Below are 26,846 nucleotides of genomic sequence, written 5' to 3'. Positions count from 1 at the left end.
AGAGGTAGTAAGAATCAACTGTGTGAGGATAGGTCAACTGATGTTGTTGAAGCATTGGTCTAGTTTTGTTTAACACTTGTGAGGTCTAGGCTGACAATCAAAACCAATCAGAAGTCAGTCTAATAGATCACGCACTTTTAGTGGTCTAGGTGTCACTGAGAACTTTGTCAAGTCAGAGGGGAGTCACCTAGGAGCAGTTGAGGCTTAGAAGTAATCAGCAGAGGATATTCAGGGGATAGATCTAGTTTACTTGGGCTGGAGAGAAGAGATTTTTTGAGTCAGGTGTCTGACAGTCAGCTATGAGAGCAGTCAGCGGGCAGAGTTGAAGAAGGGAAAGGTATTCCTAAGTCAAAAGATCATTGTCAGCTGGGAGAGTAGGCAGTTTTCCTGGTGGGGTTTGAGTGTTTTGAGGGCTTAAGAGGGTCAGTGGACACAGAGGAGAGGAAGTCTGATCCAGTTGGGTCGACTAGGTCAGTATTAGAATACGGTCTGTTGGAGTCAGCACAGTAGAGAGTCTTTGGTGTGGTATCTCTTTGAGATTTGAGCAGCCTGAGAGTCAAGGGAGGTCATAGAACATATAAGTGAAGATTTTTGCTTCTTCAATTTAGACAATTGAGTTAGTCGGTCGGGTTCAGTCAGACGGGTATCAACACAGAAGGTCGGCAGAGGGTCAGTGTCCAGTGAGCTTGTGGGATTGTGAGTTTCAGATTATTTGATGTTGGAAGAACTCTGAGAAAGCCTAGATGAATCATTTCTCACTGGAGTCATCACAGCAAGTGTCTGATTCGGAATACAGTCAGCATCTGATCTATATGTGTCAGCTGAGAGTGTTTTTGGTCAGTTGGTAGTTAGCTCAGGTTGGCTAATGGGTTATAAGGAAAGATTAGGGCCATTGGAGATTAGAGCTGACTTGGGAGGACCATGGGAGTAGTCAATTGTACAGTTTGAAGAGTTTGGAGAGTATTCTAGTATCTTCTTATGTCAGCTAAAGATTGAGGGATACCAGCTGAGGAGTCAGCTACTTTGATTTGGTGTTTGTGCTAGTGTTGTGGTGCTAGGTGGTAGTTCTCTCCTCACGGTGGTGTGTTTCGGACGGGCTACAGAGGCAGGTTTCCCCAACACATCAACATTATAAAAGAAGAGTACTTTTCCTTATAGTTTGTACTCTTATCTCTTTATGTTAATTGTTATAGAGAAGAGAAGAAGATAGAAGGAATTTCAGCCATCCATCTCTCTCGTGCCTTGCTCTCTCTTGTGTGGGGGTGTTTTGCTTGCAAGGAACTCAAGGTCTCCCTCTACCCCGCATTCTCTTTATGTAAATGTAATGAAGTCATGAGATGAAATTCTTCTTACTTGGGCACGAACCATGAATCATGCCAATTGCAATCAGGCTAACCTCATAGATGATAATGAGCCACTTGATCACAATGTATGAGAGTCAATAAGTGGTGAAGCGTGTTATGCAATAATGTAACGAAGTCATGATGAAATTCTTCTTACTTGGACAGGAACCATGAATCATGCCAATTGCAATCAAGCTAACCTCATAGATGATAATGAGCCACTTGATCACAATATACGAGAAGACTTGCATAAAGCTCAACTAGGATTTTTCAAAGGGGAGGGAAAGAATCTCACAGAAGTAGTGGAGTCCTAGATATCAGATCTATGTATGAATACTTTGACGTGGTAGGATACAATGAGCGAAGTAAGTAGATCAAAATGACATGTCATGGGATGATATGAGAGATTATCTTTGTGATCGATTCTATCCAAATGGTTTCTAAGAAGATAAGATGAATGAATTGTTGGAGAAGGGAAGACTAAAGAAGATGATCTCACCAAGCATTTACTAATCTCCTTCGCTTTTCCCCTTAGATGGATGAGACAACACTACTACATCAAATCGTTAGGGAGTTGAACCCTCCACTAGACAGATTAGTTAAGAATGCTAAGTCGACATCTATTTTTGAAGTTGTTTAGATGGCATAAGATTTCGGTAAGCCTTTGAAGGTGATGATTTTCAAAAGCCAACACCATCGTACCTATCCAAAAGGAGCTTACCCCAAAGATCTACACCAATCTTATAAATCCTAAGAGGAATCATGGATCAAATGGAAGCCAAGGGCCAAGGTTCAATGGTCCCAAACGTGGGGGGAGTTGTCAACCCCATATGTCTACTACAAGTGTTCCCTTTCTATATCTAAAGAATAGAGGAGTACTTTACATCAATCTAATATGTGTTTTAAGTGTAAGAAACTGGGCCACATAGCTTCTAAATGTCCAAATTAGGTGAGTAATAGGATGCCTATCTAGAATAATTAGAGACCTTGCTTCCAAGAACTTGCTCCTTCTGTTTAGAGTAACCAAGGACCCGCTCCTCAAAATTGGGAAAATTCTTGAGAAGGATGAGACAATCTCCACATGATCTTCTTTATAGGTGAAGCTCAATCTGGATGTGAAGGGATGGGGGTATTGAAGACCGTTACCTTGGTTTTACCATGGTTAATAAAATGAGGTCCCATTAAGTGCAAAAATCATGTAAGGCATCCAAATGTCTCTGAAGCCCCTCAAATGAATCTAAGAGAAGGATGATGTCATCTGCATAAAGTAGTAGGGGGATCAATATGCCTACCAGTGTGGGACCAGTCTCACCTAATTTGTCAATGAAGCTCGAGATCTCATCATTGTAGAGGCCAAAAAGAGTGGGTGATAACAAAAGGGTAGTCTTGTTTCAAGGGAATCTCTTGCGATGTACATCATAGGACTCTCACTCATCCGATGATAGACTCAGAGGGAGGTTGTGCTCCAAACCATGTCAAATGGGACTTCTATCTCCTATTGACACTATTGAGAGGCAGGCTCAATGTACAGTATCAAAAGCTTTGTAGAAATCCACAAAAACAACACTAAATTCTTTGATGTTGTGCTTTACCCTCCTTAATGATGGCATAGAGGGTGAACGGTAGAGTAGCTTCTCTGAAAGTCTCCCTATCTTGAGGTTCTATTATCCTATCTCTCTGCAAATGAGTGGCAGATCATTAGGATCAATCTCGGACTTTGAGACTGGGGTGGTGGTAGTGGACTACGAGGGTGGAAATCCTTCACAAAGGGCTCTATTGTACATGTATGCTAGAGAGAAAGAGATGGAAATACCCTTACTCATGTGTAGCTTCCTTGCTTGCCTTGTTATTGCCTCTTTCTTACCTCCTTAGCTCTCACAATGAACTAGAGCATGCTTCACCACTTATTGACTCTCTCTCACTTTCAATCTTCGTTTTAAATAAGAATGCATAGAAGAGTAAAAAATTTATTTTATTTACTAAATTTATTACATCCTTAGAGATCCCTTTCTGAAGGTTTTTAAGTAATCTAGGGACGTGGTAATATCCAACAATTACAAACTTTTCTCTAGATAAATACAAAGAGAGATAACGAAATCTAGCGATGTATTCATCTAAGGGTAAAGGGGTACTACCAAAAATCTGTATTCTTCTACTAAGTCTAATTTTTCCATTATCATTGATGATAAGCTAAGGTTTGATACCGTAGAAGGATCGATGGTCCAAAACTTCCTCTTGGTTTGTAACCACCTTCTTGCGAGACGACCATAAGAAAATATGTTAGTAGGGTTGACCAAAGCAAAATTCTTTAAGCTCCAAATAGCATCGCTATGCAATATCTCTATCCAAGGCTAGATGCGCAAAGCTATGTTCACCACTTCCTAAGTATGGGCTATGGTCTAGTTTTATGAGCCATAATAAGAGCCTACATCCATTCACAACTCATTTACTAACATGATATCTTTATTCGCTATCCTAGCAAAAATACTTTTTAATTTATTTATTTTTAATCTTTTTACCTCATAAATCTTTAACATGACTTCCAAATAGTGTAAGCTTGTCTCCACAGTCATTGTATACAAACATACGATGTGGGAGTTATAAGCTCAAGGAATTCAGCCTTGTAATGAACTTTCCTAAGCACATGGATTCATCTTCTTATATAATGTACTTCTTCACTATCCTCAGCTTACGAGAACAAGTTCTCTTGGGTATAGGGTTGACTACTTATGCCTACCTAAAGGATAAATTTGTTTGACGCCCTATCTCTTCTGGCTCTCCATAGAAAGTGAAAGTGGAAAAGGTTGTCATGTATGTTCTTCATAACTCGTTCTCTTGCTAGATGAGGACTAGAGAAGAATAATCTTTTGTGGGTGAACGCTACTATATCCTAGAATTTGTAGGCAAATGCTACTCTATCCTAGCATTCATCAATCCCTATACCACGTAGATATCCATCATATGCGTCCAGTTTCCATCTTCGTTGGAGAATCTTTATGATTAAAAATTATTACTTTCTCATGGAAACATGGGAAAAAAGCAAGCATAAATTATTCATTTGAATTATTTTAGGGATTAAACCCATTACCTACTACGAATTTTAAAACCTGCTAGAACTATTTGATCTTTGTAAAATTCTCATTCATGAACTGAATAATAATTTAGAAACTTCCTCAAGTTAATTTACAAAAATCTTACAATCTTTAAGATAAAAAGCAAAACAAAATTTTATATTTCACAATCCAAAGTTTATTTATATACAAGGAGATTCATCAATCTAGGACTCTCAACATGCTCTTCTACTCTCATCTGAGATCTCGCAACTCCCTCATGCATAGACCTAACATATTCTCTAGCCGGAATGCCACAATAGTAGGTGTGGTCCGTAACTCGATGAGGGATAGCTATCCTAGGAAGTAGTACAAAATAGCTAATGATTTTATAAATTCTTCAATATATCCTAAAGTCTTGATGTAGAGGCCCACATATAGACAAAGCTTGGGTGCTATTTTGATTCTAAACAAGATCATGGTCATAAATAAATTTTCTCTAAGCATCCCATCTTGACTACAATAGGCATTGATAAACAATATGCCCCTAGAACCAACTGTGTCTCTGCTCTCAACATGAGTAGGAATATAAAGTTGCTCAAACTGACACGCTAAGGCAATCCTTTCGTGCCATCCACGGTTTAACAATAAGTGTTCTAAAGCAAAGTCTATCATGTCTCCTAGATGAACCAATCATAATAGGTATACCTTGGTTCATCTGAACATAAGGAGTGGTCTTCGACGGTAAGCCCAAATCATTCATCAAAATCCATAATCACCCATCTCATAAGCTTATCACATCAGTTACACATGATTTAAACCTAATCCAATAATCATTTTTTTAAATAAACAATTAAACATGGTCTAAAATCCTTTTATCTTTACAAACATACACTAGGTTTTCCACCCTTGCTCTTAATGATTCCAACTAGGCTGCAAAGGTATAACAGTGCCCCTACACGAATAAGATGGCCACGAGATCTTTCCACACACTCACTACCGCTCTAAAACCAAGGGTACCTCCTTTCAGAGTACGATAATAAGGGCTATCTCAAAATCTGACCTTCCTTCATGGATAATGACTCCTTAGAGTCGTACTCGAGATAATCATGAGCAATCTAAGATCATGGAACACCTAAGTATGACAATCCTAAATAATTTAAGTTTTTAAATAACTTGATGCTTTGATACCAAGACCCTACCCCCTAAATATATTTTAAAATTCAGTGGAACTTGTTTTTATTTATTTAGATAGAGTAACTCACTCATGGCCTCTCCCTACGATATCCTAGGTAAAGGTTATCCTAGTAGCTTCACACACTTGATTAGGAAACACCCTTATCTAAGAAAAGAGGGGGATTCCATCGGATTCTTACCCATCCTCGGGTTTTTGCCTTTAACCTCTATGAAGATTGGTTACTCAGTCGCTCCTTAAGTCTCGCAAGTAATCACCAACATAAAAATTGAGGAGGAAATCTCCAAGACTATTTATTGAACTATGGTCAATCTAAGATATTCTCGACTTACCTAATCTACCCAAAACTTTATTTCTCTTATTAAAAATATTTAGAAGATCCGATAGCCATGCTTAACCCCATTTGGCCCATGGGTTAGCCACCACCACACCCGACCACCTAGACATAGGATCCGATTTAATTTAAAGGTGGGTTATGTCGTGTGCCTGGGTATAAAAGAGTTTCCCACCCTAGCCCCCCTAGCTTGGCACTTCACAGACATAAAAATCAGGCATACCATCAATAAAGGGATCTTTTTACTTACACACACACAATCACAATATCCAAGATCAAGAATTAAAAACCATAAATACGTTCTATTACATAAAGTGTCAATATAACTTGTTTTTCTTCTGAATCCCTCGATAACTGTAGGTGGCCCACCATGGTCTCATCTCGTCAACCCTTAATATAACGAGCCATGGAATTGATTTTCGGTTATACCACCAATAGCCCGCATGGCATGACTATATCTTCCCCATCGTATGCCCTAGGTCCACCTGAGACGATTATCTCTGAGGTAGCCCATGAGGAATGAAGGGTTGGCCACCACAACCTATGGCCGAATTCACTTACTGCTATGATTCTATAGAGGATAGATTCCCCGTGACACTCCCTACCTTTTCTATAGATACCACCTACCCCATCCTTCTCCTAGACATACCGGAAGCTCATCCATGTTCAACCGTGAGAGGTCAAGGTCCCAATCAACCACCATCACATGAGCCACCATGCACAATGACTCACACAGAATAACAACCCGTGTGGTACCACATTCTCCAGTTTAGGGCTCACCCCGTACCAATATAATACATTCATTTTAGAAAACAAACAAGAAAATAATAATACATGTGAAAATAACAATGCATCATATAATATCTCTAGCATTGTAATCCCTTCTACTTCATAACTTCCGCTAAATTCAATTCTCATACTCATTTGCTAAGACTTTGGCCCTTAAACCTTGACCTTAGTTAGGAGGTCCAAATAATCTCAACATCCATCATAATACTTTATCCAATTCTAGGGTTCTTGTTTTCTTAATATGGTTTTAACCAATGTAATCTAGCAATTCCATATCCTCGTATTAACTTTCATAGGCATATCTTCGTCCTGAGTAATCAACTGGACTTATAACCTTATCCTTGACAACCCTACTTGGTCTCAAGGCTATATAATAGTCATGTACGTACTTAATGATCTTAAGAATTGTTAGCAGCAGCCAACTCAACTAGCCCATAAATGAATCATTTTTTTCTAAAAAGCATAAGATTTTAATTTTTCATAGACATTATGGTACCAAAATATAAATTTCCTCCAATTTTCTTTCCAAATATCTATTTTTTCTCTTCTCTATGCTTAGAATTATCTTAACTTAACCCTAACCTTTCTCATAATCAATTATTATGAAAGTAGTGATGCACTATTCTATACATAGACCATTCTCTCTCTAGATTTATACTCTCTTTCTAGAAATTAGGTCTCAATTTGACTCCTAGTTGGAAAACTTATCTTTTTAATTTCTCACTTTAAATACAATATTGATTTATCTTATGTACATCTAGGTCATTTTATGACACATTCTCTCTCCAGTTTTACACCATTTACTCACTTTCTAAACATAGCCTCATCTACTCTATCAAAATTTCAACAGATTTGGAACCTCGATATCTAAGCTTATTAAAAACTTAATTTGTCTTTTTTTGCTATTTGTAGCCTTAGCCTAATTGATTTACTATATTCTCCCTCTAGGATCTAGGTCAAAATCTAATTACCTCTCTAAAAACTTACCCAAAATCTAGGATCTAGGTCAAAATCTAATTACCTCTCTAAAAACTTACCCAAACTTATTCAAAATTTAGACAAACCATGGTAATCATAAATTTAGAATTTCTAGACTTCTCTATGGTGAGCTAAATTCATATTTCTTACATAATCCTATTTTCTCTCTAGAAACTAATAAATTAATATTCTAATTTAATTTAAAAAATCAAAAGAGTTGTTATTTCTCCATCCTCATCATAAATTAATCCTATATCCAATTATAAGTAGAGAACAAGGATTGGGATGTTGATACATTTAGGGTGCCCTCATCGAGTAAGGGTATGGTAACCATTCTGAAGGGGAGCTTGAGTGTCATGGTCTAAACAATGCAATCCACGGCCACGATCCGTTCCCTCCCCACCAAGATGATGCTCTCTTTCAATGTACCTGGGAATTACATAAAACTTGCATGATGCAAGTTTAGATCCAAAAACTCTGCTTCAAAATAATCAACAATCATAGATTGGGAATTATTTACTATAGTAATGGTTGCTACAGATGGTACGAGGTGTGGGTGGCCTAATGAGGTCCATGTCTCCCAAGACAACATGTTGTGGCTAGCCCCAATGTCAACTATGGTATGCCCAAAGAAAAAATATCCAATGGATATGTCCACACCAAACCCAGGGATAAGAAATAAATTGTCGAGCATGTATAGACACCTTAGGAATAAGGGGTTGTTATGTGGCACTTGCTAATGGAATTAGCCGTTGTCACCCCAGCCAAAAGAAGAAAGAACACTTGGATACAATAGAGGAGGGGAGATTGTGAAGAGTAGGACAAGAGTAGCACAAGAAGGAGTGGAAAGAAGAATTGAATTGTGTGTCAGTTTGGTAAAGAGAGGAGAGAGCTTAGAGAGAGTCAAAAGGAAGGGGAGAGTCATGAAGAAGCCAAGAGACACGTGGGTGAAGACGTTCTATGGAAGTTTGTTGTGACTCTTTGTCTGAAAAGAAGACAACATGGGTTTTGTTTGAGTAGACTTGAGTTTGCCCAGAGCAGAGGTTGCATCCGTGTGATAAAGGGTCTTGTAGGAAGTGGGTTCCCTAGGACCTCTAAGGCTACAACTCTGTTGGAACTTAGACCAGCACAAAACCTTGATCAACAATCCTCTGCAATGTTTGTTGGTGGTTTTCTACAGAGTATAGCTGTAGCACTTTTTGTTGTTGTCGGTCTTGAACAGAAGATACAATGTTTTTAATGGGGGATAAAATGTGGAGGTCCCTTGGTTTCGTCCTGTTCTCTCTTACCTGTTCAATCCCAAAATCTTAGGGTTGTTGAGATTGGCGTAGTTTACATACATATAAGGTCTAATTATGCTGGATTGATCAAATCTTATGCTTTGGTTTTGGAGTTTGTTGAGAAGAATCAATTATGAGTGAAGAGCTGACTTGTGTTGAATCAGAATTGTGTCAACTAGCTTGTGTTTGAGTCAGCACGCTCTAACAAAGGTAGTAAGAATTAGTTGTGTGTCAAGATAGGTTAGCTGATGTTGTTGAAGCCTTGGTCTAGTTTTTTTGACACTTGTGAGGTCTGGGCTGATAATTAGAACCAGTATCAGAAGTCAGTCTGATAGGTCTTGCACTGCAAGGGGTCTAGGTGTCAACTGGAGGACTGTGGTGGTGGCAAGTCGTCAGAGGGGAGTCACCTAGGATCAGCTAAGACTCAGAAGGAATCAATAAAGGCTATTCAAGGGTAGATCTAGTTTGCCTGAGCTGGAGAGAAGAGATTTTTTGAGTCAGGTCTGACAGTCAACTGTGAGTAGTCAGGTAGAGTTGAAGGGAATGGTATTCCTAAGTTAGAAGACCGTCGACAACTAGAGTTGAGTCCTAGTGGGGATAGAGAGGAGTCCTAGTTGATTTCTGCTTCAATTGATTCAATCGGGTCTAGATTGGTCAGGTTTTAGTTAGGTGTCAAAAAAAGGTCAGCGAGGGTCAGCTCAGTGTCCCGTGAGCTTCTGGGGTTGTGAGTTTCAGATTAGCTAATGTTGGAGGAACTCTGAGGAAGCCTAGAGGACTCATTTCTGACTAGAATCATCTACCAGTGTCTAATTCAGAATACAGTTAATATATGATCTGTCTGTGTCAACTGAGAGTGTTTCTAGTTAGTTGGTTAGTCAATTGAGGCCGGCTGAAGGGTTATAAGGAAAGATCAGGGCCATGGAGATCAGAGCTGACTTGGGAGGACCATGGGAGTAGTCAATTGTATAGTTTGAAGAGTTTGGAGAGTATTCTGGTATCCTCTTGTGTCAACTGAAGATCAAGGGATATCAACTAAGTGGCCAACTACTTTGATTTGGTGTTTGTGCTAGTATTGTGGTGCTAGGTGGTAGTTTTCTCCTCACGGTGGTGTGTTTCGGATGGGCTATAGAGGCAGGTTTCCCCGACACATCATTGTTTTAGTGCCTCCCCATGGAGGATGGCTTTGAAGCACCCTTCAGCTTGTTTACAAGTCTGAGAGTTTTCAGTGGAGCAAATGGCAGTCATGATGACATATACAGCCTTCCATGGGCATGCTGGAGAGGATCCATAGGAGTTTTTGGCGGGGATGAAATTGGCAGCCTTCACCTTTGGGAAGGATAGAAATTGACATTGCTATTTATGTTGTTAAATCAAGGTCAGGCATATAAGGACATCAAAGTGGCCTTGGTACAACACTATAAGTAGGGGAAATCCCCAGATGCTTTGTGGCAAGAAATTCATAAGTTAAAGCATAATCTGTCTGATGTGTTTGATAGATTTGTGGACCATTTTGAAGACATGTGGGTAAGATGGGACACTTCTTTGGGAAGAAAGCACCCACATGCTCTTCTAAAGAAAGACGTGTTTATTCAGATTTAAAGGAGAAAGTGGAGTTGAAGAGACCCAGGACCTTTGAAGAGGGCTTGAGAATAGCAAGAGAGAAGGAGTGGAAGCTACAGAGGTTGGCTAAAAAACAAAGGGAAGTTTAGACTAAAGGAAGGCCAGCTTTGCCTAGGGAGAGAAGAGCAAAAGGAGCTGCTCTAGTAGTCCCGGTGGTTTGTGATCAGCTGATGCATGGTATTAATCATTTGACTTAGCAGATGGAAAATTTAAATCCAAATCTATTGCAAGAAGGCAAAAATGCTCCTAGGATAGGAGATAGAGATGTTATGAGAGGCAGTAATTGTATGGAGAGGCAGTAATTGTATGGAGAGGGGTCATATATCTCCTCAATGCCCTTATCCCAGGAGAATGGGAGGTGATGTTTATCTCTCGGCACCTAGGAGGGAGGAAAGGCAGGATGTTAGGAGGGCAGAGGAGATGCCTAATCAGCCTGTGCCTCAATGGACCTAGACAAGGAGAAGTAAATTTGATTGGAGTGGATGAAGAAGCATACATTTTAGCCAATAAAAGAACTAGAGGGGCAGAGGTAGAGGATGAACCAAGTCCATCCAGCAGGAAGAAAGAAAAACAAGTAAAATATTAGCCCAAGGAAAGTAGGAAGAAGACCATGTCCAAAAGACACATTGGCATGCAAGAGTTTCCTTTAGGGGTCCATGAGGAAGAGTATGATTTGATGAAAGACCTTTAATAGAAGGGTCCTAGTCTGGCATGGCCCCAGATTTTTCAATTATGCCCCAAACTTAGAAGGACATGGAGCAAGTTGGTTAGCACAAGGCGTCCCAGGAAGGTAAACAAGGGAGGTCAGATTAATATAGTGCAGGTAAAGGGAGACAAGGATTATTTTGCCAGTTATGGATGCTTGGGTAAACAAGCACAGAATCCCCAAAGTATATATTGATGGTGTTGCATAAATCTATGTAATGACTCAGCAAATAATGGAGGCTTTAAGACTAAAGGTTGGAGCCCCATCTGAGTTTAGAGTCAAAATGGCAAATAGTGCTAAAGTCAGATGTTTGGGAATTATAAGGAAGCTACAGGTAAATGTTTTGGGATTGGAAGTAGAATTAGATGTGCATGTGATGCAAACAAAGTCTGAATCATATCCATTGATTCTTGGAAGCCATGGCTCATTGCCACATGAGGGCAAGATAGGAATGGTGGAGAGGACACCGTATTTTGGGGCTGGACCAGCCTATGAGAAGACAAGTCAGATATGATATGGCTAAAGGAAGGGAGTTAATTCCAGAGAGTAGTACATCAGAAGAAGAAGATGAAGAGACCATCTCTACAAAGGATTCAGAAATAGAGGAGGTCAGTTTTTAGAGGATGATGGGGAAGAGGTCCAGTTGTTGTGCTGGAGCTTGATTCTGACCTTTTGTGTATGAGGAAGGGGAGAAGCTGAAGCCTGAAGTTGAAGTACATCCAGGTGGAGCGGAAGTGTTACAAAAGATGCTGGCTAAGGATCTAACTGAGGCCGAGAGAAAGTAGTTTATATATATATATATAAGTATGTTGCAAAAATTTCCATACCTTTTCATTTCTTCTTATACACGAGTTAGGGGAGTGTTTGTAGTGTAGCATCAGATCCAGCTGATGCCTTTTCATTTCTTCTTATACACGAGTTAGGGGAGTGTTTGTAGTGTAGCATCAGATCCAGCTAATACCTTTTCATTTCTTCTTATACACGAGTTAGGGGAGTGTTTGTAGCATCAGATCCAGCTGAAGCCAGAAAGCTAAGCCAGTTGTATAGAGGTTGAGAAGATTGGGGATTGTACAACAACAGGTGTGGAGAGAGGAAGTAAATAAACTATTTAAAGCAAGGTTTATATATAGAGGTTGAGAAGATTGGGGATTGTACAACAACAGGTGTGGAGAGAGGAAGTAAATAAACTATTTAAAGCAAGGTTTATATATCTAGTTGATAATTCTGAATGGGCTTCTCCAGTAGTAATCACCCCAAAGAAGAATGGTAAATGGAGAGTCTGTGTTGATTTTAAACCTCTGAATGCAACAATCAAAAGAGATCATTACCCACTACCCTTCCAAGATGAGATCATGAATAGTGTGGCTGGCCATGAAAGATATAGTGTATGTGATGGATATTCAGGATACTTTTAGATCTCAATTGTTCTAGAGGACCAGAGGAAACCCACCTTTATTACTTTTAGATCTCAATTGTTCTAGAGGACCAGAGGAAACCCACCTTTATTACCCCCTGGGGGTGTTTTGCTTACAGGGTTATGTCCTTTAGGCTAACAAATGCCCCTGCAACCTTTCAAAGGTTTATGAATTTGGTGTTTGAGCCTTATCTAGGGTCCTTCATCATACTGTTTATTGATGATTTTGTATATACAGTGGTGGCAGATGGATTCACTGTGAGAAGCTAAGGTTGGATTTGAAGAGACTTGATAATTTGGGTGAAGCCAAAGTGACTATACTTGGTCATGTGGTATCAGAGAATGTAATTAAAGCAGATCTTGAAAGGGTGAAAGCTTTTCTTTTATTGGAATCTCCTCAAGATGCAACCCACAAGGTAAAGAGGAATAGTTTTATTGGAGGAATAGTTTTATGGATATAGAAGGTAAAGAGGAATAGTTTTATGGATATAGAAGGTAAAGAGGTTTTTTAAGAAGGGATTAAGTTGCAAGTGCAGACCAGCAAATGAGGCTGAGTATGCTACGTTGGAGTATGGGCTTCAGTAGTGTATCAAGAAGGGAATCAGAAGTTTGATTATCAAAGAAGATAGCTTGTTGGTCATTAGGCAGGTTCAAGCTATTTGGAAAGCCAGAAATCCTAAGTTGAAAAAATGGAATTTTCATATAAAGAGGATGTTGCATAGATTCCAGGAAGTGCAGATATAGCATGTGAAGAAGGAGCAGCCTATGAGAAGACAAGTCAGATATGATATGGCTAAAGGAAGGGAGTTAATTCCATAGACTAGTACATCAGAAGAAGAAGATGAAGAGACCATCTCTACAAAGGATTCAGAAATAGAGGAGGTCAGTTTTTAGAGGATGATGGGGAAGAGGTCCAGTTGTTGTGCTGGAGCTTGATTCTGACCTTTTGTGTATGAGGAAGGGGAGAAGCTGAAGCCTGAAGTTGAAGTACATCCAGGTGGAGCGGAAGTGTTACAAAAGATGCTGGCTAAGGATCTAACTGAGGCCGAGAGAAAGTAGTTTATATATATATATATATATATATATATATATAAGTATGTTGCAAAAATTTCCATACCTTTTAATTTCTTCTTATACACGAGTTAGGGGAGTGTTTGTAGTGTAGCATCAGATCCAGCTGATACCTTTTCATTTCTTCTTATACATGAGTTAGGGGAGTGTTTGTAGTGTAGCATCAGATCCAGCTGAAGCCAGAAAGCTAAGCCAGTTGTATAGAAAGGTTGAGAAGATTGGGGATTGTACAACAGCAGGTGTGGAGAGAGGAAGTAAATAAACTATTGAAAGCAAGGTTTATATATCTAGTTGATAATTTTGAATGGGCTTCTCTAGTAGTAATCACCCCAAAGAAGAATGGTTATGGAGAGTCTGTGTTGATTTTAAACCTCTGAATGCAACAATCAAAAGAGATCATTACCCACTACCTTTCCAAGATGAGATCATGAATAGTTTGTGAAAGATATAGTGTATGTGATGGATATTCATGATACTTTTAGATCTCAATTGTTCCAGAGGACCAGAGGAAACGGTGTTTTGCTTACAGGGTTATGTCCTTTAGGCTAACAAATGCCCCTGCAACCTTTCAAAGGTTTATGAATTTGGTGTTTGAGCCCTATCTAGGGTCCTTCATCATACTGTTTATTGATGATTTTGTATATACAGTGGCAGATGGATTCACTGTGAGAAGCTAAGGTTGGATTTGAAGAGACTTGATAATTTGGGTGAAGCCAAAGTGACTATACTTGGTCATGTGGTATCAGAGAATGTAATTAAAGCGATCTTGAAATGGTGAAAGCTTTTCTTTTATTGGAATCTCCTCAAGATGCAACCCACAAGGTAAAGAGGAATAGTTTTATTGGAGGAATAGTTTTATGGATCCAGAAGGTAAAGAGGTTTTTTAAGAAGGGATTAAGTTGTAAGTGCAGACCAGCAAATGAGGCTGAGTATGCTACGTTGGAGTATGGGCTTCAGCAGTGTATCAAGAAGGGAATCAAAAGTTTGATTATCAAAGAAGATAGCTTGTTGGTCATTAGGCAGGTTCAAGCTATTTGGAAAGCCAAGAATCCTAAGTTGAAAGAATGGAATTTTCATATAAAGAGGATGTTGCATAGATTCCAGGAAGTGCAGATATAGCATGTGAAGAAGGAGCAGCCTATGAGAAGACAAGTCAGATATGATATGGCTAAAGGAAGGGAGTTAATTCCAGAGAGTAGTACATCAGAAGAAGAAGATGAAGAGACCATCTCTACAAAGGATTCAGAAATAGAGGAGGTCAGTTTTTAGAGGATGATGGGGAAGAGGTCCAGTTGTTGTGCTGGAGCTTGATTCTGACCTTTTGTGTATGAGGAAGGGGAGAAGCTGAAGCCTGAAGTTGAAGTACATCCAGGTGGAGCGGAGTAGTACAGCAGAAGAAGAAGATGAAGAGACCATCTCTACAAAGGATTCAGAAATAGAGGAGGTCAGTTTTTAGAGGATGATGGGGAAGAGGTCCAGTTGTTGTGCTGGAGCTTGATTCTGACCTTTTGTGTATGAGGAAGGGGAGAAGCTGAAGCCTGAAGTTGAAGTACATCCAGGTGGAGCGGAAGTGTTACAAAAGATGCTGGCTAAGGATCTAACTGAGGCCGAGAGAAAGTAGTTTATATATATATATATATATATATATATAAGTATGTTGCAAAAATTTCCATACCTTTTAATTTCTTCTTATACACGAGTTAGGGGAGTGTTTGTAGTGTAGCATCAGATCCAGCTGATACCTTTTCATTTCTTCTTATACACGAGTTAGGGGAGTGTTTGTAGTGTAGCATCAGATCCAGCTGAAGCCAGAAAGCTAAGCCAGTTGTATAGAAAGGTTGAGAAGATTGGGGATTGTACAACAGCAGGTGTGGAGAGAGGAAGTAAATAAACTATTGAAAGCAAGGTTTATATATCTAGTTGATAATTCTGAATGGGCTTCTCCAGTAGTAATCACCCCAAAGAAGAATGGTTATGGAGAGTCTGTGTTGATTTTAAACCTCTGAATGCAACAATCAAAAGAGATCATTACCCACTACCTTTCCAAGATGAGATCATGAATAGTTTGGCTAGCCATGAAAGATATAGTGTATGTGATGGATATTCAGGATACTTTTAGATCTCAATTGTTCCAGTGGACCAGAGGAAACCCACCTTTATTACCCCCTGGGGGTGTTTTGCTTACAGGGTTATGTCCTTTAGGCTAACAAATGCCCCTGCAACCTTTCAAAGGTTTATGAATTTGGTGTTTGAGCCCTATCTAGGGTCCTTCATCATACTGTTTATTGATGATTTTGTATATACAGTGGCAGATGGATTCACTGTGAGAAGCTAAGGTTGGATTTGAAGAGACTTGATAATTTGGGTGAAGCCAAAGTGACTATACTTGGTCATGTGGTATCAGAGAATGTAATTAAAGCGATCTTGAAATGGTGAAAGCTTTTCTTTTATTGGAATCTCCTCAAGATGCAACCCACAAGGTAAAGAGGAATAGTTTTATTGGAGGAATAGTTTTATGGATCCAGAAGGTAAAGAGGTTTTTTAAGAAGGGATTAAGTTGTAAGTGCAGACCAGCAAATGAGGCTGAGTATGCTACGTTGGAGTATGGGCTTCAGCAGTGTATCAAGAAGGGAATCAAAAGTTTGATTATCAAAGAAGATAGCTTGTTGGTCATTAGGCAGGTTCAAGCTATTTGGAAAGCCAAGAATCCTAAGTTGAAAGAATGGAATTTTCATATAAAGAGGATGTTGCATAGATTCCAAGAAGTGCAAATATAGCCTGTGAAGAAGGAGCAAAATCAAGATGCAGATGCATTAGCAAAAGAGGGGTTGGACAAGGATCTGGAAGTGCATGCCATCATTATAGCCCATCCCAAATATGTGGGAATAGAGAATTTACAGAAGATTGAAGATTTTTTCCACACAGGTCTTGTACCTGCAGATTTGTCCAAAAGGTAGAAATATGGTTTTACAAGGAAAGCTTTACAATACACTATTTTGAATGATCAACTATATATGAAAGGCAAGGACTTGATTTTGAGGAGAGTTCCAAACAAGAAGGAAATCTTTGCCATCATGGCCTCCTGCCATGATGGCAAAGATTTCCACAGACCCCTTCATGGCCTCCTGCCATGAAGGGGTCTATGGAGGGCATTTTTCCCTAAAGCTAAGGAAGATTTTAACAGCTAGGTATGTATGGCCTAGTTTGAGAAGAGATGTGTATCACTGGTTTAGGAGCTGTGAGCCTGCCAAAAACAAGGTAGAAAGGTTTTGCAATATGAACTGAGAAAGAGTATTGTATTATATAGGGCTTTTGAGAAGTGGGGATTGGATGCAATTTGTCCTTTGCCCACTACTGCTAAGGGCAAGACCTATATTTCGACTGGAGTAGACTATCTGACTAGATGGGCTGAAGCTAGATGTGTGAAGAATATTACTGCTAGAGAAGTGGCCAAATTTGTATTTGAAGACATATGTGCTAGATTTGGCATGCCATTGGAGATGTTGACAGACCAGGGGCCTAGATTCAGAGGGGAGATTGTACAGAAGCTCATGTAGAAATTACATATTACACATAGGTTCTCTACTCCTTACTATCCACAATGCAATGGGTTAGTAGAGAGATTCAATGGAGAGTTATGCACTATGCTGACTAAGTGTCTGGAGGAGCATCCCAAGCAATGGGATTTGCATGTTTCCTCAGCACTATGGGCTTACAAGATAGCTGTAAAACTCGGTCTGTCAAATCAGCTTACTGAGTTTTTACCTTATCATCTTGTTTTTGGGAAAGAGGCTACGATGCCCATTGAAGTTGAGATTCCCAGTTTACTGTTTCTTTTGAAGCATCAAGATAGTGGTTTGGATGTGTATAAAGAGAGGTTGCTGGATCTTCAAGAGTTGTAGGTAGGTGGCTAGAGAAGAAGCCTTAGACCATTATATGAGTTGAGCATTTCAATGAGACTATCAAGGACAAAGGTATCAAAGAAGGAGATATGGTGCTCAAATACAACAACAAGCTGTGGACCACTTTTCAAACCAAGTTCCAGATTAAGTGGGAGGGTCCTTTCAAGGTTATACATATATATGAATGGTACTTATTAGCTAGCTGACTTGGATGATCAATTACATTCCAAAAAGTCAATGGTTATAGGTTGAAGCCATATTGGTGCAGAATTATGACAATTCAGAAAGATTCAGAGATGTTGGATATAAGCCTGCCTGCCTGCTGTGCTGATGCAAATGTCGTTGATGCAACAAATTCTTGCCTGGGAGTTGGATGTCCTTTTCTTTGAAGATTGTTTTAGTAAGCCAGCAGCATATGGTTGAGCATGAATGCTCTAACCATGAGGGGTTGGGAAAACTATGATAGGTTTCTTTGTGCCCAAAAAAAATGTCCAATAAATATGTCCATCCCAACTCCACGGACAAGAAATAAAACGCCAAGCATCTATAGACACCTTAGGAATAAGGGGTTAATGTGTGGCACCTTCTAATGGAATTAGCCGTTGTCATTCCAGCCAAAAGAAGAAAGAACACTTATATGCAGTAGAGGAGGGGAGATTGCGAAGAGTAGGGCAAGAGTTGCGAGAAAAGTGATAGAGAGAAGAATTGAATTGTGTGTGATCTTGGTAAAGAGAGAAGAGAGTCTAGAGAGAGTCGAAAGGAAGGGGAGAGTCATGAAGAAGCCAAGAGACACTTGGGTAAAGCAGTTCTGTGGAAGTTTGTTGTGACTTTTTGTTTGAGAATAAGACGACATGGGCTTTGTTTGAGTAGACTTGAGTTTGCCTAGAGCAGAGGTTGCATCGGTGATAGAGGGTCTTGTAGGAGGTGGGTTCCCTAGGACCTCTGAGGCTGCAACTCTATTGGAACTTGGACTAGCGCTAAGCCTTGCTCAACAATCCTGCTCAACAATCCTCTGCAATGTTTATTGGTGGTTGTCTACAAAGTATAGTTGCAGCTCTTGTCGTTGTTGTTGGTCTTGTGGAGCAGAAGATACAGGGTTTTTGTTGGGGGATAATTTGTGGAGGTTCCTTGGTTTCATCGTGTTCTATCTTACTTGTTCAATCCCAAAATCTCAGGGTTTTTTAGATTGGCATAATTTTTGTATACACAAAAGGTCTAATTGTGTTGGATTGATCAAATCTTATGCTTTGGTTTTAGTTGTGTTGTTTTGATAGAGTTTGTTGAGAAGAATCAATTATGAGTGAAGAGCTGACTTGTGTTGAATCACAACTATGTCAATTAGCTTGTGTTTGAGTCAGCAGGCTCTCACAGAGGTAGCAAGAATCAACTGTGTGAGGATAGGTCAACTGATGTTGTTGAAGCGTTGGTCTAGTTTTGTTTAACACTTGTGAGGTCTAGGCTGACAATCAAAACCAATCAGAAGTCAATCTAATAGATCAGGCACTTTTAGTGGTCTAGGTGTCACTGAGAACTTTGTCAAGTCAGAGGGGAGTCACCTAGGAGCAGCTGAGGATTAGAAGTAATCAGCAGAGGATATTCAGGGGATAGATCTAGTGTACTTGGGCTGGAGAGAAGAGATTTTTTGAGTCAGGTGTCTGACAGTCAGCTATGAGCAGCTGAGGCTTAGAAGTAATCAGCAGAGGATATTCAGGGGATAGATCTAGTGTACTTGGGCTGGAGAGAAGAGATTTTTTGAGTCAGGTGTCTGATAGTCAGCTATGAGCAGTCAGGCGGTAGAGTTGAAGAAGGGAAAGGTATTCCTAAGTCAAAAGATCATTGTCAGCTGGGAGAGTAGGCAGTTTTCCTGGTGGGGTTTGAGTGTTTTGAGGGCTTAAGAGGGTCATTGGACACAGAGGAGAGGAAGTCTAATCCAGTTGGGTCGACTAGGTCTGTTTGGACATAACAATTAGAATACAGTCTGTTGGAGTCAGCACAGCAGAGAGTCTTTGGTGTGGTATCTCTTTGAGATTTGAGCAGCCTGAGAGTCAAGGGAGGTCAGAGAACACATAAGCAAAGATTTCTGCTTCTTCAATTTAGACAATTGAGTTAGTCGGTCAGATTCAGTCAGACGGGTATCAACACAGAAGGTCGGCAGAGGGTCAGCTCAGTGTCCAGTGAGCTTCTAAGATTGTGAGTTTCAGATTATTTGATGTTGGAAGAACTCTGAGAAAGCCTAGATGTCTCATTTCTCACTAGAGTCATCAGCGAGTGTCTGATTCGGAATACAGTCAGCATTTGATCTATATGTGTCAGCTGAGAGTGTTTTTGGTCAGTTGGTAAGTCAGCTCAGGTTGGCTAAAGGGTTATAAGGAAAGATTAGGGCCATTGGAGATCAGAACTGACTTGGGAGGACCTTGCAAGGAACTCAAGCTCTCCCTCTCCCCCGCATTCTCTTTATGTATCAGAGCTCTAGTTCATTGTGAGAGCTAAGGAGGTAAGCAAGAGGCAATAACAAGGCAAGCAAGGAAGCTACACATGAGTAAGGGTATTTCCATCTCTTTCTCTCTAGCATCATACATGTACAATAGAGCCCTTTGTGAAGGATTTCCACCCTCGTAGTCCACTACCACCACCCCAATCTCAAAGTCCGAGATTGATCCTAATGATTTGCCACTCATTTGCAGACAGATAGGGATATAGAACCTCAAGATAGGGAGACTTTCAGAGAAGCTACTCTACCGTTCACCCTCTGTGCCATCATTAAGAAGGTTAAAGCACAACATCAAAGAATTTAGTGTTGTTTTGTGGATTTCTACAAAGCTTTTGATACTGTACATTGAGCCTGCCTCTCAATAGTGTCAATAGGAGATAGAAGTCCCATTTGACATGGTTTGGAGCACAGCCTCCCTCTGAGTCTATCATCGGATGAGTGAGAGTCCTATGATGTACATCGCAAGAGATTCCCTTGTGTTTGAGTCAGCAGGCTCTCACAGAGGTAGCAAGAATCAACTGTGTGAGGATAGGTCAACTGATGTTGTTGAAGCGTTGGTCTAGTTTTGTTTAACACTTGTGAGGTCTAGGCTGACAATCAAAACCAATCAGAAGTCAATCTAATAGATCAGGCACTTTTAGTGGTCTAGGTGTCACTGAGAACTTTGTCAAGTCAGAGGGGAGTCACCTAGGAGCAGCTGAGGATTAGAAGTAATCAGCAGAGGATATTCAGGGGCAGCTGAGGCTTAGAAGTAATCAGCAGAGGATATTCAGGGGATAGATCTAGTGTACTTGGGCTGGAGAGAAGAGATTTTTTGAGTCAGGTGTCTGATAGTCAGCTATGAGCAGTCAGGCGGTAGAGTTGAAGAAGGGAAAGGTATTCCTAAGTCAAAAGATCATTGTCAGCTGGGAGAGTAGGCAGTTTTCCTGGTGGGGTTTGAGTGTTTTGAGGGCTTAAGAGGGTCATTGGACACAGAGGAGAGGAAGTCTGATCCAGTTGGGTCGACTAGGTCTGTTTGGACATAACAATTAGAATACAGTCTGTTGGAGTCAGCACAGCAGAGAGTCTTTGGTGTGGTATCTCTTTGAGATTTGAGCAGCCTGAGAGTCAAGGGAGGTCAGAGAACACATAAGCGAAGATTTCTGCTTCTTCAATTTAGACAATTGAGTTAGTCGGTCAGATTCAGTCAGACGGGTATCAACACAGAAGGTCGGCAGAGGGTCAGCTCAGTGTCCAGTGAGCTTCTAAGATTGTGAGTTTCAGATTATTTGATGTTGGAAGAACTCTGAGAAAGCCTAGATGTCTCATTTCTCACTAGAGTCATCAGCGAGTGTCTGATTCGGAATACAGTCAGCATTTGATCTATATGTGTCAGCTGAGAGTGTTTTTGGTCAGTTGGTAAGTCAGCTCAGGTTGGCTAAAGGGTTATAAGGAAAGATTAGGGCCATTGGAGATCAGAGCTGACTTGGGAGGACCTTGCAAGGAACTCAAGCTCTCCCTCTCCCCCGCATTCTCTTTATGTATCAGAGCTCTAGTTCATTGTGAGAGCTAAGGAGGTAAGCAAGAGGCAATAACAAGGCAAGCAAGGAAGCTACACATGAGTAAGGGTATTTCCATCTCTTTCTCTCTAGCATCATACATGTACAATAGAGCCCTTTGTGAAGGATTTCCACCCTCGTAGTCCACTACCACCACCCCAATCTCAAAGTCCGAGATTGATCCTAATGATTTGCCACTCATTTGCAGACAGATAGGGATATAGAACCTCAAGATAGGGAGACTTTCAGAGAAGCTACTCTACCGTTCACCCTCTGTGCCATCATTAAGAAGGTTAAAGCACAACATCAAAGAATTTAGTGTTGTTTTGTGGATTTCTACAAAGCTTTTGATACTGTACATTGAGCCTGCCTCTCAATAGTGTCAATAGGAGATAGAAGTCCCATTTGACATGGTTTGGAGCACAACCTCCCTCTGAGTCTATCATCGGATGAGTGAGAGTCCTATGATGTACATCGCAAGAGATTCCCTTGAAACAAGACTACCCTTTTATTATCACCCACTCTTTTTGGCCTCTACAATGATAAGATCTCAAGCTTCATTGACAAATTAGGTGAGACTAGTCCCACACTGGTAGGCATATTGATCCCCCTACTACTTATGCAGATGACATCATCCTTCTCTTAGATTCATTTGAGGGGCTTCAGAGACATTTGCATGCCTTACATGATTTTTGCACTTAATGGGACCTCATTTTATTAACCGTGGTAAAACCAAGGTAACGGTCTTCAATACCCCCCATCCCTTCACATCCAGATTGAGCTTCACCTATAGAGAAGGTCATGTGGAGATTGTCTCATCCTTCTCAAGAATTTTCCCAATTTTGAGGAGCGAGTCCTTGGTTACTCTAAACGGTAGGAGCAAGTTCTTGGAAGCAAGGTCTCTAATTATTCTAGATAGGCATCCTATTACTCACCTAATTTGGACATTTAGAAGCTATGTGGCCTAGTTTCTTACACTTAAAACACATATTAGATTGATATAAAGTACTCCTCTATTCTTTAGATATAGAAAGGGAACACTTGTAGTAGACATATGGGGTTGACAACTCCCCCCACGTTTGGGACCATTGAACCTTGGCCCTTGGCTTCCATTTGATCCATGATTCCTCTTAGGATTTATAAGATTGGTGCAGATCTTTGGGGTAAGCTCCTTTTGGATAGGTACGATGGTGTTGGCTTTTGAAAATCTTCACCTTCAAAGGCTTACCAAAATCTTATGCCATCTAAACAACTTCAAAAATAGATGTCGGCTTAGCATTCTTAACTAATCTGTCCAGTGGAGGGTTCAACTCCCTAACGATTTGATGTAGTAGTGTTGTCTCATCCATCTAAGGGGCAAAGCGAAGGAGATTAGTAAATGCTTGGTGAGATCATCTTCTTTAGTCTTCCCTTCTCCAACAATTCATTCATCTTATCTTCTTAGAAACCATTTGGACAGAATCGATCACAAAGATAATCTCTCATATCATCCCATGACATGTCATTTTGATCTACTTACTTCGCTCATTGTATCCTACCACGTCAAAGTATTCATCCATAGATCTGATATCTAGGACTCCACTACTTCTGTGAGATTCTTTCCCTCCCCTTTGAAAAATCCTAGTTGAGCTTTATGCAAGTCTTCTCGTATATTGTGATCAAGTGGCTCATTATCATCTATGAGGTTAGCTTGATTGCAATTGGCATGATTCATGGTTCCTGTCCAAGTAACAAGAATTTCATCATGACTTCGTTACATTATTGCATAACATGCTTCACCACTTATTGACTCTCATACATTGTGATCAAGTGGCTCATTATCATCTATGAGGTTAGCCTGATTGCAATTGGCATGATTCATGGTTCGTGTCCAAGTAAGAAGAATTTCATCATGACTTCATTACATTATCGCATAACATGCTTCACCACTTATTGACTCTCTCTCACTTTCAATCTTCGTTTTAAATAAGAATGCATAGAACAGTAAAAAATTTATTGTATTTACTAAATTTATTACATCCTTAGAGATACCTTTCTGAAGGTTTTTAAGTAATCTAGGGACATGGTAATATCCAACAATTACAAACTTTTCTCTAGATAAATACAAAGAGAGATGATGAAATCTAGCGATGTATTCATCTAAGAGTAAAGGGGTACTACCGAAAATCTGTATTCTTCTACTAAGTCTAATTTTTCCATTATCATTGATGATAAGCTAAGGTTCGATACGTAGAAGGATCGATGGTCCAAAACTTCCTCTTGGTTTGTAACCACCTTCTTACGAGACGACCATAAGAAAATATGTTAGTAGGGTTGACCAAAGCAAAATTCTTTAAACTCCAAATAGCATCGCTATGCAATATCTCTATCCAAGGCTAGATGCGCTGTTCACCACTTCCTGAGTATGGGCTATGGTCTAGTTTTATGAGCCATAATAAGAGCCTACATCCATTCACAACTTATTTACTAACATGATATCTTTATTCGCTATCCTAGCCAAAATACTTTTTAATTTATTTATTTTTAATCTTTTTACCTCATAAATCTTTAACATGACTTCCAAATAGTGTAAGCTTGTCTCCACAGTCATTGTATACAAACGTACGATGTGGGAGTTATAAGCTCAAGGAATTCAGCCTTGTAATGAACTTTCCTAAGCACATGGATTCATCTTCTTATATAATGTACTTCTTCACTATCCTCAGCTTGCGAGAACAAGTTTCTCCTGGGTATAGGGTTGACTACTTATGCCTACATAAAGGATAAATTTGTTTGACGCCCTATCTCTTCTGGCTCTCCATAGAAAGTGAAAGTGGAAAAGGTTGTCATGTATGTTCTTCATAACTCGTTCTTCTTCATAACTCGTTCTCTTGCTAGATGAGGACTAGAGAAGAATAATCTTTTGTGGGCGAACGCTACTATATCCTAGAATTTGTAGGCAAATGCTACTCTATCCTGGCATTCATCAATCCCTATATAAGTCGCAAGATAACCACGTAGATATCCCTCATATGCGTCCAGTTTCCATCTTCGTTGGAGAATCTTTATGATTAAAAATTATTACTTTCTCATGGAAACATGGGAAAAAAGCAAGCATAAATTATTCATTTGAATTATTTTAAGGATTAAACCGATTACCTACTACGAATTTTAAAACCTGCTAGAACTATTTGATCTTTGTAAAATTCTCATTCATGAACTGAATAATAATTTAGAAACTTCCTCAAGTTAATTTACAAAAATCTTACAATCTTTAACATAAAAAGCAAAACAAAATTTTATATTTCACAATCCAAAGTTTATTTATATACAAGGAGATTCATCAATCTAGGACTCCTCAACATGCTCTTCTACTCTCATCTGAGATCTCGCAACTCCCTCATGCATAGACCTAACATATTCTCTAGCCGGAATGCCACAATAGTAGGTGTGGTCCGTAACTCGATGAGGGATAGCTATCCTAGGAAGTGGTACAAAATAGCTAATGATTTTATAAATTCTTCAATATATCCTAAAGTCTTGATGTAGAGGCCCACATATAGACAAAGCTTGGGTGCTATTTTGATTCTAAACAAGATCATGGTCATAAATAAATTTTCTCTAAGCATCCCATCCTGACTACAATAGGCATTGATAAACAATATGCCCCTAGAACCAACTGTGTCTCTGCTCTCAACATGAGTAGGAATATAAAGTTGCTCAAACTGACACGCTAAGGCAATCCTTTCGTGCCATCCACGGTTTAACAATAAGTGTTCTAAAGCAAAGTCTATCATGTCTCCTAGATGAACCAATCATAATAGGTATACCTTGGTTCATCTGAACATAAGGAGTGGTCTTCGGCGGTAAGCCCAAATCATTCATCAAAATCCATAATCACCCATCTCATAAGCTTATCACATCAGTTACACATGATTTAAACCTAATCCAATAATCATTTTTTTAAATAAACAATTAAACATGGTCTAAAATCCTTTTATCTTTACAAACATACACTAGGTTTTCCACCCTTGCTCTTAATGATTCCAACTAGGCTGCAAGGGTACAACAGTGCCCCTACACGAATAAGATGGCCATGAGATCTTTCCACACACTCACTACCGCTCAAAAACCAAGGGTACTTCCTTTCAGAGTACGATAATAAGGGCTATCTCAAAATCTAACCTTCCTTCATGGATAATGACTCCTTAGAGTCATACTCGAGATAATCATGAGCAATCTAAGATCATGGAACACCTAAGTATGACAATCCTAAATAATTTAAGTTTTTAAATAACTTGACCCTTTGATACCAAGACCCTACCCCCTATTTTAAAATTTAGTGGAACTTGTTTTTATTTATTTAGATAGAGTAACTCACTCATGCCCTCTCCCTACGACATCCTAGGTAAAGGTTATCCTAGTAGCTTCACACACTTGATTAGGAAACACCCTTATCTAAGAAAAGAGGGGGATTCCATCGGATTCTTACCCATCCTAGGGTTTTTGCCTTTAACCTCTATGAAGATTGGTTACTCAGTCGCTCCTTAAGTCTTGCAAGTAATCACCAACATAAAAATTGAGGAGGAAATCTCCAAGACTGTTTATTGAACTATGGTCAATCTAAGATATTCTCGACTTACCTAATCTATCCAAAACTTTATTTCTCTTATTAAAAATATTTAGAAGATCCAATAGCCATGCTTAACCCCATTTGGCCCATGGGTTAGCCACCACCACACCCGACCACCTAGACATAGGATCCGATTTAATTTAAAGGTGGGTTGTGTCGTGTGCCCGGGTATAAAAGAGTTTCCCACCCTAGCCCCCCTAGCTTGGCACTTCACAGACATAAAAATCAGGCATACCATCAATAAAGGGATCTTTTTACTTACACACACGCAATCACAATATCCAAGATTAAGAATTAAAAACCATAAATACGTTCTATTACATAAAGTGTCAATATAAATTGTTTTTCTTCTGAATCCCTCGATAACTGTGGCTGGCCCACCATGGTCTCATCTCGTCAACCCTTAATATAACGAGCCATGGAATTGATTTTCGGTTATACCACCAATGGCCCGCATGGCATGACTATATCTTCCCCATCGTATGCCCTAGGTCCACCTGAGACGATTATCTCTGAGGTAGCC

The sequence above is a fragment of the Cibotium barometz genome, chromosome 13 (genome assembly GCF_041138505.1).
Source record: "Cibotium barometz isolate CiBa-2024 chromosome 13, ASM4113850v1, whole genome shotgun sequence".
NCBI classification, from domain to species: domain Eukaryota; kingdom Viridiplantae; phylum Streptophyta; class Polypodiopsida; order Cyatheales; family Cibotiaceae; genus Cibotium; species Cibotium barometz.
This window is presented reverse-complemented; position numbering follows the sequence as displayed.